Source organism: Anabrus simplex, chromosome 1 (assembly GCF_040414725.1).
Source record: "Anabrus simplex isolate iqAnaSimp1 chromosome 1, ASM4041472v1, whole genome shotgun sequence".
Taxonomy (NCBI): domain Eukaryota; kingdom Metazoa; phylum Arthropoda; class Insecta; order Orthoptera; family Tettigoniidae; genus Anabrus; species Anabrus simplex.
The window spans coordinates 1,413,308,491-1,413,328,667 of record NC_090265.1 but is presented as its reverse complement, the minus strand read 5'-3'; the positions used below and the strand labels follow the sequence as shown (position 1 = coordinate 1,413,328,667).

The 20,177-nt window shown below is 39.9% G+C and overlaps 1 long non-coding RNA gene across 1 annotated transcript in view; it reads left to right on the top strand.

The window, feature by feature from the left end:
• LOC136879083 (uncharacterized) overlaps positions 1-20,177 on the top strand; it is a 121,051-nt gene that overhangs the window by 31,283 nt on the left and 69,591 nt on the right. The window contains exon 6 of the long non-coding RNA XR_010860891.2: positions 11,775-11,822. This is a non-coding gene — a long non-coding RNA (uncharacterized lncRNA). The remainder of the gene's footprint in view (positions 1-11,774; positions 11,823-20,177) is intronic.

The window sequence follows — 20,177 nt, the reverse complement described above, 5'->3', positions numbered from 1 at the left end:
GTAATTCATATTTTACAATACAATGATATGTGGGGTTGAAAGCACCCCAATTCCTTCTTTAGGTCTGCGTCCTAAAATTTGGCGTGTGTGCTTGAGAGTTAACATTGGAATTAAAATAAGACATTAAAACTATTGTGAATGGTGCTGATGGACTATGCCAATATACTTATAATAAACAAGTATTATTGAGCCTTGTGTTGATCTTGGAGCTGATATTAATTGTTTGTATAGTGGACCGATTTGATTTACAAAATTATGCCTTATTGAATGGAATATATGAGTAACAGTGTTGCAGTAAAACCTCGTTAATTCGAAGCCGTTGGGACTCAAAAATCGGACTTCGAATTACGTGATTTCGAATTAACCGCCAATTCGCAATTCAGAAGTACCAACCCTTACCGCGTTACGAAATATTCTAAGGCCCGTTACTGCATGCAGTTAACCTTGATTCACAGTTTATACCTTTCAAATGCCATGAAAAACGAAATCTTTCCAAAATTTATCCAAAAATGTGCATTTACAGTATTCAAATGCAATTGCATATCTCACTGGCAAATATAACCTCACGCAACGAAAGAAAAAAAAAAGCACGATTCAAAGACGAGGAGAAATCTATGCTGGCTCCCATGTGTAAGTGCTTTATTCATTGGAGTACTATACTGTATGCATTTTAGATGCCTTGTATTTACACAGAAAGTACCCGATGCCCTTCAAATCAAACTTTCCTATGACTCTAGCCTTGTACGATTTCCCGCCATGGCACTTCTCTTGTACTTCAGAAATGTAAACACTTGCCGCGTCACAAAGTATTCTAAGACCCATTAATACATGCAATCACCTCGATTCACAGTTTAAACCTTTCCAATGCCATGGAAAAACTGTTTCCGAAATGTATCCAACAAGGTGCATTTACAATGTTCAAATAATGCACTTGGATAAATCACTGGCGAACATAACCTCACGCAACGAAAGAAAAAAATCACACAATTCAAAGACGAGGATAAATTATGCTGGTTCCCCTGTGCAAATGCATTATTTTTTGGATATCTGTACTGTTTGCATTTTTAGATGTTTTGTAGCCTACTGGGATGGAAAGTGCCCGACGCCCTTTAAACATTGTAGCTTATCGAACTTTTCTATGACGAGGGGATAAAGTTTCTCACTTCCATGTGCGTTGCAATTGCAATCCCCGACCCTTGTACGATTCTCCAGCTGGCCCTTTCTCCTTTAAAAACATAAGACCGTTTGGGCTCGCATTAAAATAAAGCAATGCAGTTTCATCGGCAATGACAGTATTGTTCGGTGCCTACGAATTTATTATATTAGCCACGCTTTTTCGTCAGCTGTCGGCATCGCCAGTGTTCGCGCATTCTGTTTTCCCGCACACTGCCCGTTGCGTGATATTCCGGCGTTCCTTAAAAGGTTGAATGCCAAAGAATTCCGATTTCATTCAACTTGGCAATCATGAAGCGCACTGTAGACCCACCGAAGTGAGTGTAAGTGCGGAAAGCTACCCCTCCACGTTCCGGAACACGCGTTCTATTATGACGCGGATAAATTTCGAGTTGAAATTACTCTGTAACATACTATTGTTTTAAAATGTTGAGAACTTCCTATACTGTCTGACTATCTTTTGAAACATATATAAATCTGGATTAAATTGAAAAATCTGAATATCTGCATTTAAAATGGAAATCTGAAAATTAACATTCATTAAATAAAATACACACTCGTCTGACCTTGTACTCACACTTACTTGTTACCTGCTTACTTACACATACGTTATTTGAAGGGCGCCAGCTGTCACTCAGTACAGCAATAATAGAATGAGACTCTTGACCATCTCTAGGGTGTGGGATAATAAGCTTACTTTTGACAACATACCATATAAGTTCTGGGAAAAGGAGATTGGCGTTCGGTTTCCCCATTAATTTTGAGGTTAAGATATTTTACTTTCAATGAAATGAAACTATGAATTCGTTTGATAGAACAACATATATTCTTTAAATAATATATCAAAAAATAGTGAGTCTTGTTGCGATAAAACAGATGAGAATATGAAATTATGACATTGCAATTGAAAGAAACTAGGCATGAATTTGAATTCTTCTTGACCGGACATTTAACAATTTATACGAAATATTTCCCTCACTGATTCACTTGACTGTACCTTCAACACTTTTAGTGTAATTACGACGTATTCCTTTGCTCTGGTGTTTACTGTAGATGTGTCACGCCTAACGTGGTGATACATCCTTGCGACTGCTTCTTCTCCATATCATCTGACTTCTTTGTAAGTCACTATGGTATGACCTCTTGGCAGGTCCAGGGTTGCCCTCTCTGACTCCTTGGTAAGCCTTGCGTCCGCGTCTTCCACTAAGTGACGGACCAACCATTTGGTCTCACTCTCTCAATGACCAATAATTAATGGCTCACTGAGTCTTCGCCATCTCTCGTTCACACTCGTTGGCTGACCACCTAAGGCCCCTTGATCTAGTAGACTGTACTGCATCCGTATAAGTAATGACTGACGCTACAATGTGCATCCACCTTATATAGACGCTGGTTGACACAACTACGTAATCTCCAGAAATAACAATGACATACTCCCACCTACGCGACAGATATTACATCCAGTGGTGAAATAGCCCCGCGGCGATCGACTCGATGCGCGCATATCTAAATAAATACGATGACATAGCCAAGGCGCGGCGATGACTTGGCAGAATCGCCAGTGGTGTCGCAATATAACAACGTCACTTCCAATCTCTGATATATACAACAATTCTCACTGTACAGGTGTTTAATGATAATATACACATACGTATATATGCATACATCTAAGTGCAATCTTGCAAGCAACAGGCAATTGCAAAATTGAATAAAACGGATAATTACAATAATAGTAACAATATCACAGATAAAATAATAATAATACTGACATAATAATAATAATAATAATAATAATAATAATAATACAGATAAAATCATACAATAATAAAAATACAGATATCATCTTGTAACGGGATTTGAACCGTTACAATTCACCTCCCTCATAAATAAATCGAAGAACAAAGAATCGATTGATTTATGAACAACATAATATATATATATATAACACTGACACATGTAAACACTTTAAATGAGTATACAACAATAATTTTCTTTTTCAGCATCCATACATTTTATAGTACATCACATATAAGAATTTTTCTCGCACATTGCCATCGTAGATAACTGTTCAGTGTCCCATTCTCTTTTTCTCTCATACAAATCACAAGAGTACAGCACTCAATTTAACACATACAAATAATTTTAAATGATTACACTACATTCTTCTTTTTTTTAGCATATCAAAACATTTTGTGAAATATCACTTATATGAGAACTTTTCTCGCATATTGTTATCGTAGATAACTGTCCAATGTCCTGTTCTCCGTTTTTATTTTTGTCACACAGTACATGACAATGTAGCACTTATTCTTCCAATACACCAATACGACACTTGGTTCACACGCATATCGCAGATGTTAGTTTTATTTTGCCAGTTTCTCACAAAATTTAATCATCTTACTCTTATTTCAACAAATCTCACGTGAAATACTTCTTTAAGTTCTTAATGTTGTAAGTACCGACAATCTTCCCTTCCTGATCTTTTAAGGAATATGCACACTTCCCGATACGGCTCACAATAGTGAAATACCCCTGATACAAAAGAAAGAATTTAGACATATTTCCCGCCTCTGCAGATGATGGGAATGGAACTCTGAGTAGCACCTTGTCACCCAAACTGAATTCGTCCAATTTTGCCCTTTTCTGCTGGCGAATACGTTTATTGCCTGCTTTGATTAAATTTTCTCTGGCCAGCTGGATGTAATAATCCTTAGATTTTCCCTCTCCCAAGTCTAAGCCTAGCATACTTGCAATTTGATCGGTTGGCTTCCTACCAAAATGAATTTCATACGGCGTACATCCCGTAGACTCGTGTAACGTAGTGTTACACCATCGTTCTACATCACCCAGTCGTGAAAACCACGAACTGTGCTTATCATGTACGTATGCTCTGAATATTCTCCCGATCTCTCTCATGACCCGCTCGACCATATTACCTTGTGGGTATCGAATAGACGAATATATGGCCTTAACACCCAGTTCATTCAACTTGGTAGTCCATATCTTTGAACTGAACTGACTGCCGTGATCTGATAATATTCTGAGTGGACATCCAAACTCAGGAATATATCTGTCAATAACCTGCTTTAGGCAACCCCTTCCCGTAGCTTTTCTCAGGGGATACATTTTGACATATTTGCTGAAGGCATCAATCAAAACGAACACATACCGGTATCCATACCGAGATTTTACTAGTTGCCCGAACAGATCTACGCATATAAGTTGGCCTGGCTTGTCTACAATGACTGCTTGCCGTGGACCCTCTAACGTCCTGTTAGGATGCTTACTACGTTGACATAGATCACAGGTCGCAAGTAATTTCCTAATACTCCTTCCCATATTCTTCCACACAAAATTCCCTTGAATAGCATAAAGAACCTTGTTTGCCCCAAAATGACCGAGTTCTTTGTGATAATACCAAATCATGTCTTCCTGTAATGCCTTTGGTACACAAACTTTAAATTCTCCAGAATGACACTTCCTTGACAGGAAACCACTACTTAGTTTGTATTCATGTTTACCTTTCTTCACAAGAACATCTGCCTCCTTATCTCTTAACCAGGTCAGGATAACATTCATCTCATCGTCCCTCTCCTGTTCCACCATGAGATGACGTAATCGATCTCGTTCTGTCATGTTGTCCGTCACATTACCCACACATACCAGTATTCCTTCTCTGATATCTACATACCTGGACTCCGTATTACCTGATAAATTCCTGCTGAGGAAATCGGCTAAGACATTATCTTTACCTTTAATATGTCGAATAGTGAAGTCATATTCACTGATAGCTAAAATCCACCTTGTCATTCTATTACTTGTTAACTTACATGTCTTAATAAATACTAATGCCTGATGATCTGTCCATATCTCAAACTTATTTCCTAATACATACATCCTAAATTTGCTTAATGAATAAATAATAGCCAAGAACTCAATTTCCGTGATGGTATACCTTTTTTCAGTCAAGCTGAGTCCCCGACTCGCCAAAGAAACAATACCCAAATTTCCTTCGTCATCCCTCTGACACAAACATCCGGAAATGCCCTTTTCTGACGCATCGGTCATGAGTACGAACTCGCGATCAGGCATAGGGTATTTTAACATAACGGCATCATTAAAACCTTTCTTCAGCCTAAGAAATGCCTCATCATGTTCAACTGTCCACTTCCATTTAGCTCCACCTTTCAATAAGCCTCTGAATGGCTCCAACAACGCTGCATATTGGATGACAAAACGTCTAAAATAATTACAAACCCCTAAAAATGATTTTAACTGTTTACTATTACGTGGAGTGCTCGTGTTGTTAATCTTCTCTAATCTCGTTTGTTCTGGTTTTACCCCCTGTGCAGATACAGTGTGCCCCAAAAATGTAATCTGTTGTGTGCAAAATGTTGACTTATCCAGTTTTAATGTGAAGCCTCCCTCTCTAACTTTCTGTAAGACTATGTTCAAATGTTCCATGTGTTCTTCAAAAGTGTGAGATGCTATTACTACGTCATCATTGTACATGGTAACAAAATCCCCTGTATCCCGACCTAAAACTCTAGACATAGCACGAATCAACGCTGCCGAAGACGTTTTTGTACCAAACGGGACTCTTGCAAATTGATACAAACAGTTCTTATATGCGAAAGCAGTGAGAGGTCTATCCTCTCTTCTGAGGGGAATTTGCCAAAATGAAGAAGACAAATCCATGATAGAAAACCATGTTTTCCCTTCAAAACGCTGAATGAGCTCTTCCACTGTTTCAGGCCTCTGTTGGTCTGCCTCAATTCTCTGATTCATAAGCCTGGCGTCAATACACAGCCTGACTGACCCATCCTTCTTGGCAACGATAATTAAAGGATTAATACTATGGCTATAAGATGGTTCAATTATTCCGTAATCCAGCATAATGTTTATCTGTTCTTCGACAGCACTAGCATATTTAAGTGGAATAGGGTACTTGGGTCCCACAAATGATGAATGGTCATGTACAACAAACTTGTGTTCATATACATGTGTTCTTCCCGGCTTATCACTAAATACATCTCGATGCTCACCTAACATCGAACACAACTGTTCCTCCTGTAATTCACTCAAATTACTTCTCGCCACTGTCTCATACAGACTATCCCTTGGATCCTGTCTTATGCACAAGTGACACACGTCAAAACATCTCCTCTCACTAGGAACACCTTCACTCACCTCCCGAATACCTTTACCAGAACACACGTTATCAACACTTACCTCAGACCCTTCATAATTTACACATACTTGTTTGCTAGTTTTCCCCCAGGACAAACACACACTACCCGAATCAAAGTCTAATCTAGCTCCATGATTTGTAAGCCAGTCAGCTCCTAAAATAACTGAATACACCAGATTTGGCACAACAAGGCATGGTTGAAAGTTACATTCATTTTCAATCTAATTGGTACCGCTATCATTTTATTTACTCTCTGTGACTTGCTACCCACCGCTGTTATAATGAAGGTTTGCCTCACAGGAATCTCTGTTATATTCTGACTTTCTTTCAGAATTTCCTCGTAAAGCTTGGAGCTAATACATGACCTTTCACTACCAGAGTCTAATAATACCTTCACTTTTCTTCTCCATATAATAATTTCTATCGTCGGAGTCACTACCTCACTACTTATATCCTCAGTATTATAACTACTTACATCGCTTAACAAATCACTCCTTATATCTAGATTAATACTACTATTTCTTACTTTATTATCTATGACTACGTCATCACTTAAAACATTTGACTTATCACTACTTAGGTCACAATCACGTTGTTCTCTTAAATCTACTTTTACTACACAATTATCTACACTACCGGTACCTACCTGTTTTTGACAACTTTTACCTTCGGACTGTTCACGTGACCTGTTTATGCAGTCCGCTGAGAGTTTAAATTGCGCTGGCTCAATGATGGATCCTGAATTACACTCGTGTTAGGCCTATTTTCATCTCTATGACTCAAATCCCCACGCCTCCCATTGTCGGATTGTCTCGGGTAACTCTGCTGACCTCTATCACTATTAAAATTCCTATTAGCCCTCGTCTGATCATAATTGTTTACTCTCCTCTGATAATTATCTGACCTGTTTCCCGCTCCCTCTACATTTCTACTTTGTGGTCGATTGCCACCTATGCTACTATTCAGAGCCTCAAAACTATCTAGCAATACCTCCATTTCTTTGATAGTACTGACTTTCTGCATACACGCAGCTTCCCTAATCCTATCAGAATAATGTTTTAACATAATCCTTACGATATCGACTTCTGAACCAATACTATTTAGATTTTTCCAGATAAGCACGTGTGCCAGAAAGTATTCTGTCATAGACACCCCCTCCTGTTGTCTATATTTACCAAACATAATCCGTTCTCTTTTACGACCCTGGACATTCTCATCCCAAAACTTATTAATAAACTTCTCTTTAAATTCTTCCAAATTAGACATATTATTACGGTACACTTGAAACCAGGTTTTACTTTCACCAATGAAGGAATTCGACAAGATCTCTAATACGTATTCCCATTCGATAATATTATCCCTCAACTTATTTGCAAATCGTTTCTCAACTAATGTTAGAAATTCCATAGGATTAAATTGTTTTCCAGTAAACTTAGGCAAATCTTGGTCCCTATTGTATAAACCACTCGTTACTACTATTTCTCTTGTAATCTGACCTTCTCTCATTTCTTGCCGTAGTACCCTCTGGCAATTCAAAACTTTTTCTTCCGCCACTTTCTCCGCATTCTCTTTCATTATTCTCAATTCTTCCTGTAATTTTTCCTCTTTCTCTGTAACCTTCTGCGACAAAGTTTCTTGTTTATTCTTTAGTTCTCTGACCTGCCCAAGCTCTTTTTCAAACGTTTCTACCTTACTGACACATTCCCTCATATCTTGCCCCACTGCATTATGGATCTTGTCTAGTCTTTTGTCTATGATCTCGTGAATTTCTTCCTGATTACTAGAAATCTTATTATTTAACTCTTTGATATTCTCTGTACAAGTTCCTTTGACATGTTCAATTTGCGTATGAAGATCGCTCCGACTCGACTCCATTTCTTCTCTAAGGTCAACACACTCTTTATTTACCTTATCTTCTAACTTAGATATTTGACTAGTTACCTCTACTATCTTAGTATCTATTTTAGAATTTAGTGATTCACTTAGCCCATCTATTTTATCATTAATCACACTGTTACCATTAATCAATTCTTCGATTTTACTACTTAGAGAGTTAATCTGTTTATTACAATTTTCATTATTGGTACTAAAAAATTCTTTCATCTCTTTCATCTCTTTCTTATTGTTTTCATTATTAGTAATAATGAATTCTTTCATCTCTTTATTATTTTCACTACTACTACTACTAAAAAATTCTTTCATCTCTTTCATCTCTTTCTTATTATTTTCACTATTCTTTTCACTGAGCTTCTTATTTTCATTACTGAACTCGGTAAATTTGGCCATCAGCAAATTTAGAAAATCTTGGTTCATTCCCCCCCGCGATTTCCTTTTGGGTTTCAGTGTGCTTCTCAATTTCTGCACTTTCCTGAATTACCTCAGAAGTTTCCATTGTATTCACCTGTTCCCTACTCTGAGTTTCACCTTGGATGTCCGCCGAAGCAATGACCTCGTCGTCACATGACTTGTTATTGTCTTCCTTGTCCATCTTTGGTTCACTAGTGATAGTACGCGATCTCAAATTAATTTCCCTCTTCAAATCCCTTGACATATCCCCAAAATACAAATATATATCACAAAATTACACTCCTGACATTTACCGGTAATAATTTCCGTTGGCTTAAATGCGCACACTCCTCCCAAAATGAACCTATGATATGCTGTCATTCAGAACAAATTCTGAATTTATTCGAGTCCCACGTTGCATCGACACATTGAGAACTTCCTATACTGTCTGACTATCTTTTGAAACATAAAATCTGGATTAAATTGAAAAATCTGAATATCTGCATTTAAAATGGAAATCTGAAAATTAACATTCATTAAATAAAATACACACTCGTCTGACCTTGTACTCACACTTACTTGTTACCTGCTTACTTACACATACGTTATTTGAAGGGCGCCAGCTGTCACTCAGTACAGCAATAATAGAATGAGACTCTTGACCATCTCTAGGGTGTGGGGTAATAAGCTTACTTTTGACAACATACCATATAAGTTCTGGGAAAAGGAGATTGGCGTTCGGTTTCCTCATTAATTTTGAGGTTAAGATATTTTACTTTCAATGAAATGAAACTATGAATTCGTTTGATAGAACAATATATATTCTTTAAATAATATATCAAAAATAGTGAGTCTTGTTGCGATAAAACAGATGAGAATATGAAATTATGACATTGCAATTGAAAGAAACTAGGCATGAATTTGAATTCTTCTTGACCGGACATTTAACAATTTATACGAAATATTTCCCTCACTGATTCACTTGACTGTACCTTCAACACTTTTAGTGTAATTACGACGTATTCCTTTGCTCTGGTGTTTACTGTAGATGTGTCACGCCTAACGTGGTGATACATCCTTGCGACTGCTTCTTCTCCATATCATCTGACTTCTTTGTAAGTCACTATGGTATGACCTCTTGGCAGGTCCAGGGTTGCCCTCTCTGACTCCTTGGTAAGCCTTGCGTCCGCGTCTTCCACTAAGTGACGGACCAACCATTTGGTCTCACTCTCTCAATGACCAATAATTAATGGCTCACTGAGTCTTCGCCATCTCTCGTTCACACTCGTTGGCTGACCACCTAAGGCCTCTTGATCTAGTAGACTACTTCACTGTACTGCATCCGTATAAGTAATGACTGACGCTACAATGTGCATCCACCTTATATAGACGCTGGTTGACACAACTACGTAATCTCCAGAAATAACAATGACATACTCCCACCTACGCGACAGATATTACATCCAGTGGTGAAATAGCCCCGCGGCGATCGACTCGATGCGCGCATATCTAAATAAATACGATGACATAGCCAAGGCGCGGCGATGACTTGGCAGAATCACCAGTGGTGTCGCAATATAACAACGTCACTTCCAATCTCTGATATATACAACAATTCTCACTGTACAGGTGTTTAATGATAATCTACACATACGTATATATGCATACATCTAAGTGCAATCTTGCAAGCAACAGGCAATTGCAAAATTGAATAAAACGGATAATTACAATAATAGTAACAATATCACAGATAAAATAATAATAATAATAATACTGACATAATAATAATAATAATAATAATAATAATAATAATAATAATAATAATAATAATAATAATAATAATAATACAGATAAAATCATACAATAATAAAAATACAGATATCATCTTGTAACGGGATTTGAACCGTTACAATGTAAAGGCAGTTTCGAATTAAAAGTCTGTATTTCGGTAATGGGGCCGACAATGTTCTTCGAATTACGAATTATCCGTATTTCGAATTAAACAATTTAAATAACATGCAAAACTGTATCTCACGTTTCCGGGAACGAGAGCTTCTTCGAATTACGTGGGATTTTGAATTAACCGATTTCGAATTATCGAGGTTCTACTGTATATAGCTTTGAAGGAGACGTTCACAACTTGAATAAGTGGGCTTTCCATCAGATGTAATGATCTATTTTTTAAATTCAATGTGAAGTGAATGTCCCCATCTTCCTCATAATTTATGTGCACGTGCCAATTTGTAATTTTTTATCGGTGGTTATATATATGCATGTATTTCCAATTTGATCATGGCTGAAGATGACCTAATGTAGCAAGGTCAAAACTAGTACCAATAATATAAAATATAATATTAACCTTTCTCTACCCTTTGATAGAGATTTTGTCAAACAACTTTCCTGTGATATTTTAACCAACAAACAAACAAACCAACAGACAGGCAGGCAGATAGAGAAATATTGAACTGAACCTATTTTTTACTTTTTATCTAGTACCGGTAGTACTACTACTAGTAGTAGTAGTAGTAGTAGTAGTAGTAGTAGTAGTAGTAGTAGTAGTAGTAGTAGTAGTAGTAGTAGTAGTAGTAGTAGTAGTAGGCTATGTCTATCCGTTAGTCCCATTCCCTGATATGGGGTCTCTCAGAGATGAAGAGAGATGAAAATTATGTGGCATGTTTTACAGTGGCATATCCTCCCTGATGCCAGCCTCAGTTGACATACTTAATGAAGATGAAATGAATGATGGTAAATGAAATTGGGTAAGGAGGTGGAATGCTCTGGTCCCAGAATTTATCTGGAAGTGAAAATGGCAAACTACAGAAAACACTTTTCAGGACAGTTGATGGTGGGGTTCAAACCCACTCGTCTCCCAAATGCAGAACTTGGCTCCATAACAATAGTGTTTTATATGCGTGGCCACTCTGCTCATTTTTGTATACCTAATTTGAGATTTTTAAAAATGAAGTTTGATGCAAAAAATGGTTATTAAGAATGGATCTCTTAGGGTTGATGTGGAGAATTTTTATGATTATAGTAATGTTTGTGTATTCATGTTCTATGTAAATGGCTGGCAAATATCTTCAAGATTACCAGTATTCATTCAAGGCTATTTCTGATGTTTCAGACTTAAAAAGACCAAAAATGGCAGATCCAAGGAAATTCTGCAACAAAGGTAAGTTTGTAATAGGGCTTCTTCACCCAATTAAAGATATAACTAGAGCCCTGTGCAGACGTGGATATCCACAAAGTTAGTGTTTTAGTGGATACAAACTGTGTGGCAGTGCAGATAATTTTGCTGATAATTTCTAAATAATGAAGTTTATTGATTTTCACTCAGGTATACTCTTGTTTTTGCTTGTGGTTATGCGACCCTTGACACTGGTATGGGAAAATATTGATATATAAAAAAGCCTTGAGACCATTAAGCCATCAATCTGACCTAACAAGGGGGTGGCTATGGCACATAGGTGACCGATTTGATCCAGGTTTGGTACATGTGTAGGGCGTGACCAGGAGGATAATAAGTGCAAGTAGTAAGGCACAATACTCAGCCATTTCTGAGAAATTTTAATGAAAAATTCCAGTGCACTTATGTGCAAGCTACGTTTGTGAAAAAGATGAGCTCGTGGCACAGCAGCAGGGCTCTGCTTTGTAATACCAATGTAGTTGGTCCGTTATTGGACATTACAAATTTTCCACCTAACTCATTCTTGGTTGCCAGCATTTTGCCCCAGTGTGCAAAGTTGGGTTCATCAGTTGGCAAATAGCACACCGTGCATACGGTGTAGGCCATCATCATCATCATCATCATCATCATCATCATCATCAAGATGTCATTTCACTCCCACCACCTAAAAGGGGATAGGTGGGCTTACAGCTAGACAAGTAGCTCTTGGGCCGGAGATATGGAGAGATATGAAAATGAAAAACAGAATCGAGTCAAGAATGTACTGTGCACACATAGTAGGAGAGGAAAGGAGGTGTGTGGTGCAGAGGTCACTGAAACCGCACAAGGCAGACACCCAGAGGTGGTCCGCACGAGACCCACCATAGTCGAACCCCTGTTACCCCCCATTTATTGATAAAAAACAAAAGGTACTGAGTTGTAAGAATACAGAAATGAAATAAATATATAATCAAAAGATAATTTTGATAAGGTCAGTGCAGAGTATGTCCTCTGTTTTACATTTGCATTGCACTTTAAAATAACACACTGATTATCACTGGTGAGTTTATATACATGAAAATGAGAAAAAAAGCAAAAAGAAATATGTACAAGTATATAGCAAAAACAGCAGTATGTTGTAGTTATAAGGAAGCATGAAAACTTAAGAAATCAATATATACACTACAGCAGAAACAAAACTGCGAAAAAGAGGTTGAGCAAAACCTGATAATTAAAAAGCAAAGGTAAAAATCAGCGATGGCACTTGTGGTGCCATAAAGAAGCACCGTGGGGTGCACCACTGCTGCAAGGAGCATGCTGCCAGGGATGAAAAATAGCAGTGAGAATGAAAAGGAGATGATGAAATGAGCAGTGGTGGGAAAGGATAGAAGCTACGAGAACGGCTGAGGAAAGAGATGAGAAGTAACCGGAGTGCGAGTATGGTGAAGAAGGGTGGTAGCAAGCGGAGAAAGATTGATGGCTTCAGAGATAATAGGATTATTATTCTGAAGACCGTTATGGAGGTAGTGAACATGGGGGTCATGGAGATGGGTAAGGATGTTGGCGAAGGTATAAAGAGGGCCGAAATTGGCAGACGGGGTGTCAAGAGAATAGGCAATGCGCATAGCGTGTCGATCGATTTTAAGAAGTTGTAGATATTGGGTCCGTGTCACAGTCAACCACGTCAAGGAGGAATAAGTAACGACGGGACGGATGAAGGATTTGTAGACATTAAGGATTTGGGTAGGTTTGAGTCCCCACATTTTACCCATAAGTAAATGGAGGACCCGAAAGTGTTGAAGGGAGCGTTTATATATATCTGTGAGGTGATGATTCCATTGAAGATTGTTTTGGAATTTGATACCGAGATATTTAAGAAGATTGGTTTCTGTTAGGTGAGTGTGATACATGGTTAAAAGGATGTGGTGACGCGGGCGACAGAGGCGGGATTTATTGCGAAAGACTATAAACTGAGTTTTGGCAGGATTTACAGTGATATGCCAAGAGTTGAACCCGATTCAAGGGTAGCCAAATAGGTCTGCAGAAGTCAGGTAAGGGAGGAGGTGTACGAAGTGAGGCCAAGGATAGCTAAGTCGTTGGCGCATTGGTAAAGTCGTAATGGGGGATCAGGATGAGGGATGTCATACGTGAAGAGAATGTATAGGAAAGGAGAGAGTGGTGATCCTTGTGGGAGGCCAGCAGTCATCCGGAAGGTGTAGGAGGGAGTACCATGAATGATGGTCTGTGCAGAACGATAGTGCAGGAAATTACTAATGAAGCGAACGATAGTGAGGGGAAGAGGGAGATGACGAAGTTTATAGAGCAGGCCGGGATGCCAGACAGAGTCAAATGCTTTTTCCACATACAGACATACCAAGGCAGTGGTTTTGCGGGGATGGAGGAAGGTAGTAAGGAATGTGGAGATGTGGGAAAAGTGATCCTGAGTAGCATGACGGGTGCGGAAGCCAACCTGAGATTGAGGTAGGAGACCGAGTGAGTGTAAATAGGAAGATAGTCTCTTATTCACCGGGCGAGTTGGCCGTGCGCGTAGAGGCGCGCGGCTGTGAGCTTGCATCCGGTAGATAGTAGGTTCGAGCCCCACTATCGGCAGCCCTGAAGATGGTTTTCCGTGGTTTCCCATTTTCACACCAGGCAAATGCTGGGGCTGTACCTTAATTAAGGCCATGGCCGCTTCCCTCCAACTACTAGGCCTTTCCTATCTCATCGTCGCCATAAGACCTATCTGTGTCGGTGCAACGTAAAGCCCCTAGCAAAAAAAAAAAAAAAAAGTCTCTTACTCAAGATACCTTCGAAAATTTTAGACAGAACATGGAGAAGAGAGATAGGGCGGTAGGAACTAAGATCAGAGGGGGGTTTATTTGGTTGAAGAAATAGTAGAACGTTGGCCTTGCCCCAATGAGTGGGGAAAGCGCCAGTGTAGAGGGTCCTGCAAGTCAGAAAGTTTGTTGCACTTGTCAATCCAGAGTTTGCGTTTGATGGCCTTTATATAGGAATGGGCATGGCGTAGCGTACGACGGTGTTGGCGTAAAGTTGTCGGGTCGTGAGTACAAGTATAGGCACGATATGTCATGCGCAAGGTGGAGAAGACAGAGGGCTTTGGGTAGAATAGGAGGTTTGGATGGATGGAAGGAATGACGGGTATATTAAGGTGATCGGCTGTGATAGAAGCTTTTTCAACTTTAGTAATGAGGCTATGGAGAGTGGAGATAGATAAAGGAGGACGGGAGTAATGAAATTGCTTGGTAATTGTAGTACGATAGTGATCCCAGTTGGTATGAGAAAACCGACGGGTGGGGGGTGAACGGGGACGAGATGAGGAATGATACAAAGAAATACTAGGAAGGGTGATCAAAACAGGAGCATGGTCACTGCTGATGTGCATCATAGGTTGTATGTTAGGGGCGCTAGCAAAAGTAGGAGAAGCAATGAATATATCAGGAGTAGAATCATTAATAGGTAAAGTGGGGAAAGGGAAAGGGATGAATATGCCCCGGAAGTTATTACATAGATCGTGAAAGCTTGCAAGCTGTGCAGGAGTATAAGAGGTGATGTTAATATCTGCTAAAAGAATGTAATGTTGGAAGTGGGTATCAATATACTGAAGAAAGTCGGAGGGGATAGGATTTCGAGAAGGTAAGTAGAGAGTAGCAATTACAAGGTTATATATTGGAGTGAATAGTTCGAGGATTAAATATTCAGTAAAGTTGTTAGGGAATGGAAAAAAATTGTTGTTTGACAGTGAGACCTTTTCAGACGCCAATGGCGACCCCTCCTCGAGGTTCATATATATATGGTCACCACGAAAGATAGTATGAAGTGGGAATTGTGGGTGGAGGAAGGGCGTCAGGAAAGTTTCATTCAGAATGAAGATATCCGGAGCATATTGGGATAAGGAAAGGTCAAAAAGTGGTTGGTTGGCTACAAGAGATCGAACATTTGCATAGTAGATTTTCACCTTTTACCGCACAAAATGGGCTGCACTTAGGGGAAAGAACGCAAAATGCATTCTATTCCCTGAGTACATGATGTCCACATGTGTGTTTAAGATCAACCGAGCTGCTAGTTGAACCTGGGAAACAATGTCGGAACGATGATAGGAAAGGATGTTCTGCAGTATCATTGTGATGAAACGGATGATATTCTCAGAACTGGGAACTAAGGAGGATGGAAGAAGGGGGCAGGAGTAGGAAGGTCCTGAGAGGTGACAAGAACAGCCATCTCAGTGTGAGTGGGGTGAGGAAGGGGTTTAGATTTTGCACTCATAGCTGAAGACTGGATGAGGAAGGGAACAGCTGATGCTCTTTGTTAGGGCAGTGGGGTGTGGGATGCTCTTCATTGGAACAGATAGCGCATATCTCGGGTTGCACACATGGGGCGCCAGGTAGATGGTTGTAGTGCTGGCACCCAGCGCACCGTATCTTCTGAGGAGGCGAAGATCTCGAAGGCTCCACTCTGTGATGGCGCACGTACACCATGGCACCATCCCATAGAAGCGCATCTGAGGGTCACGACATCCTGGGAGAGTATGCGAATCAAAGAGGCTGGTCCTTGGGTGTTGCGAATTAGCAACACCCCGGTAGATTTAGTGGCCCGCAAGTTGAAGCTGAGCGGCAATCTCATCTTTAGTAAAGTCTCTGTCCACACCATATGCCACAACTGAGAGTATTGGAGCTGGATGAGAAGAAGGCTCAGGGCAACGGGAAGGCCATTGTTGAGTGATATTAGCTGTCTGACAGTCTGAGCCAAGTTGGTGGGCTCCTATGTGTGCCACGAAGTGATTTTGGTAAGGTTTGCTAGTTTTGATGTTGAAGCCGTCTATAGTGTGCTGAAGTTCCAAGTTATACTCAGAAAGGTTAGGAGTGAATTTAGAGATGAGTTGGTAAATGAATCGAGTATTGGCCTTGTCTGGGTCTATGTGGACAAGTTTGATAATATAGAAGTTTGGTTCGAAAGTAGACATAGAAGAAATGACACTGCGCTGGCGGATGCTGGGGGGAAGAGCAGGGTGGCAGGCTGCTTGAGCATAACTGCAGACATTGCTTGTCATATATATCCCCGTAGAAAGAGGCGGTAAAGATGGGCTGGCCAGATGAGAACCAGCCGTAGATGGACCTGCCAAGGAATCATCATCCAAATTATCAGGATTTTCGATGACAGAGTTGAGCGAAGTGTACATTGATCCAGTAGAGAGCACAGATGTTTCTTCTGCGCAGAGTTTCTTCCTTCCCATGGTTGGACTGGTAACATCATGGTCGTCGAGGCACCGTGGATGCTTCCCCTTGTCACTGGATTCCATCTTGTTGTCTCTCATGACGAGAAAAACGTAGCTTCGGCGATGGTCGTCAAACACGTAGAGCGTCCTGAGATGACACCTCTCTACAGTTACTCAGTCCACCTGGATAGACCACTTTTTCAAAGCGCAATAAACACTCGTTGCTTCGTTCAGTGTAAGAACTGTAGCTGAACAGTTGAGAGTGCTGTGTAGGCCACTGCATAGGGTGCTTGGAGCCACCGGCAGTGCCAATGCACTATGAGAGACTTTGTCTCATTTCCAACAATTGATGCCTGCCTGGCCATCAGATGATATAGATGTTGATTCCCATAGGGAACCAGAAATATTTGTCCCAAATGAGTAAATTTATAATAAAAGGGGTTCTGAAGAAATCATACAGGGGCTGTTTGAAAAATTAATATTTTTATTCCCAGTATTTTGTACAACTTATTCTACCCTACTTTTTATTCACTATCGTGCTGTTCGTGCAAAGAATTACTGCACAAACTAGGATGATATTGGTCATACAAGCAGGGGAAAACAATAATTATTGAAGCATCTTGCCCAAGTGATAAATGCCACATGTTTGCTTTTTTGTATGATTTTTTAGAACCCCTTTCCTGCTTAAAAAAATAATTGATTTGAATTGATTCAAAAATGAACATTATTGAAGACACCTTAATTTGTTAGAAATGAGAAATATGTGAAAAAATCATCCATTGACAGGATTCAATCTAGCGATACCGGGCTTACGAAGCAGAGCGCTTGCCGCTGCACCACAAGCTCATTGTCTTTTCCACAAACATAGCTTGAATAGAAGTACACTGGAATTTTTTATTAATTAATTTCTCAGGAATGGCTGAGAACTGCGCCTTACTACTTGCACCTGTTATACTCCTCGTCATGCCCTACATGTATACCAAACATGGATGGAATTGGTCAGCCATGCACCATAGCCTCCCCTTGTAAGCCTAATTTGCTCCTGCTCACAATAAATAGAACGTACAAAGGTCAGTACATCGGTAGTTATCGCAAAAAAACTCCCTCATAAACCTCTGACTGTAGGGGTTCTTCTACCAGGTACCAGGCCTATTGTATCACGTTAACAGATCTATCTGTTTCAATACCTTGGGTGTAATATGAATGAAAACCTACAACCTGTTTTCCTGTCAGTGACCGGGTCAGGGATGGAATGAATGATGCCCTCATCTTACAGCGATAATAGGAATTGCACCGGCTGCTGAGGCCTGTCGCACTTCACTGGGGCAATGATTAATGACCGATAGATGAAATGAAATTATAGTAAAGAGTGTTGCTGGAATGAAAGATGACAGGGAAAACCAGAGTACCAGGAGAAAAACTTGCCCTGCTTCCACTTTGTCCAGCACAAACCTCACATGGAGTGAGAGGGATTTGAACCATGGAATCCAGCGGTGAGAGGCCAACGCACTGCCACTTGAGCCACAGAGGCTACCGTGGATGTAATATACTGTAGTTAAATATTTAAATTATCTGCAGATAATCATTTTGCAGATGCGGATAATCATTCACGGATGTAGATGCGGGTGCACATGAAGGAAGTGCGGATGCAGATATTATTTTGTACTGTATATCCATGCAGGGCTCTAGATATAACTACATGAATAATAAACATTATACTCAGATTAGAAGTTTTGTTGGAAATATCTACTTTTTCAACCAAAAGTTATATTATTAGATATAACTGAATGATTATAATATTTACTCTAGCATGCTGGCTTTTGACTCAAGGGGTCCTGGGTTTGATTCCTAGCTGGGTCATGTATTTTAACATTAATGATCTAATTGCTGGGTATTTGTACCATCTTCAACATTAGAATTCAGCCTAGGTAAGCCCCATACTCACATACGTGCAGGTCTATTCAAAAGATCTGCACCAGGCCTCTCCAGAGGCCATATGCCATTGCTACCTTCACTCTATTTTATCAAAATGTTGTCCAACTCGTTGGCTAAATGGTCAGCGTACTGGCCTTTGGTTCAGAGGGTCCCGGGTTCGATTCTCGGCCGGGTCGGGGATTTTAACCATAATTGGTTAATTCGAGTGGCACGAGGGCTGGGTGTGTGTGTTGTCCTCATCATCATTTCATCCTCATCACGACGCGCAGGTCGCCTACGGGTGTCAAATAGAAAGACCTGCACCTGGCAAGCCGAACCCGTTGTGAGATATCCCGGCACTAAAAGCCATACGACATTTCATCAAAATGTTGCATAATACACTGATCAAAAAGGAAATTTGGTCACGTCATTAGATGTTCCTAACTGTTATCTGGATGTTTGGAGGAGAGTCAGTGTCACGAGAAATGTATGAGTCCTCAGTTTCAATTGTTTAGAGTAAGCATAGTGTTTACAAGTCATGGCTGATCATGGACACCAAGGTAAGCAATGCAGGAAGCAGTTGCCATCGAATGAAGCCACTCATAAAATTACACTGCTTCAAGAAAACTACTCACAGGGGCACATTGCCAGAATGCTACGGGGTTACTCAGAATATAATTTGGTGTTTACGGAAACACTTACGGCAGAAGATAAGGCAGGATTTCTTTGTGCATGTACAAGTTCTCTGAAACTACCACGTTACAGGAAGAACACTATAGGTGGACCTATAACAGGCTTCTGGAGTATGAGTTAAGGACCAGACAGTAAGAAACAGGCTTCATGAACCCAATTTAAGATCACACCGACCCGCTCAAGTACCTCCACTGTACAGATGACATTGTGGTAGAAAAATGCAGTTTGCTAGAGATCATCTGCACTGGCAGTAAAACTACTGGCTTCCTGGGCTATTCTTGGATGAATTCCATTTTATGTTATATGCACAATATCCTGTCATGACCCTAAGGATCTAAGCATGTCAACAGGTTAGGGACGCAGAAGTGTAAAATATTATCTAAAACCAATTACAAAATTAATGAACATTTTAATACTCTCTTTAAAATGGGACTTTTACAAATCATACAGCTCAAGGAATCTGAAAGCTTCACTTTTTTCTTCTGTTTCGGGCACTCTTATTCTTGAGTAACAGATGCAGT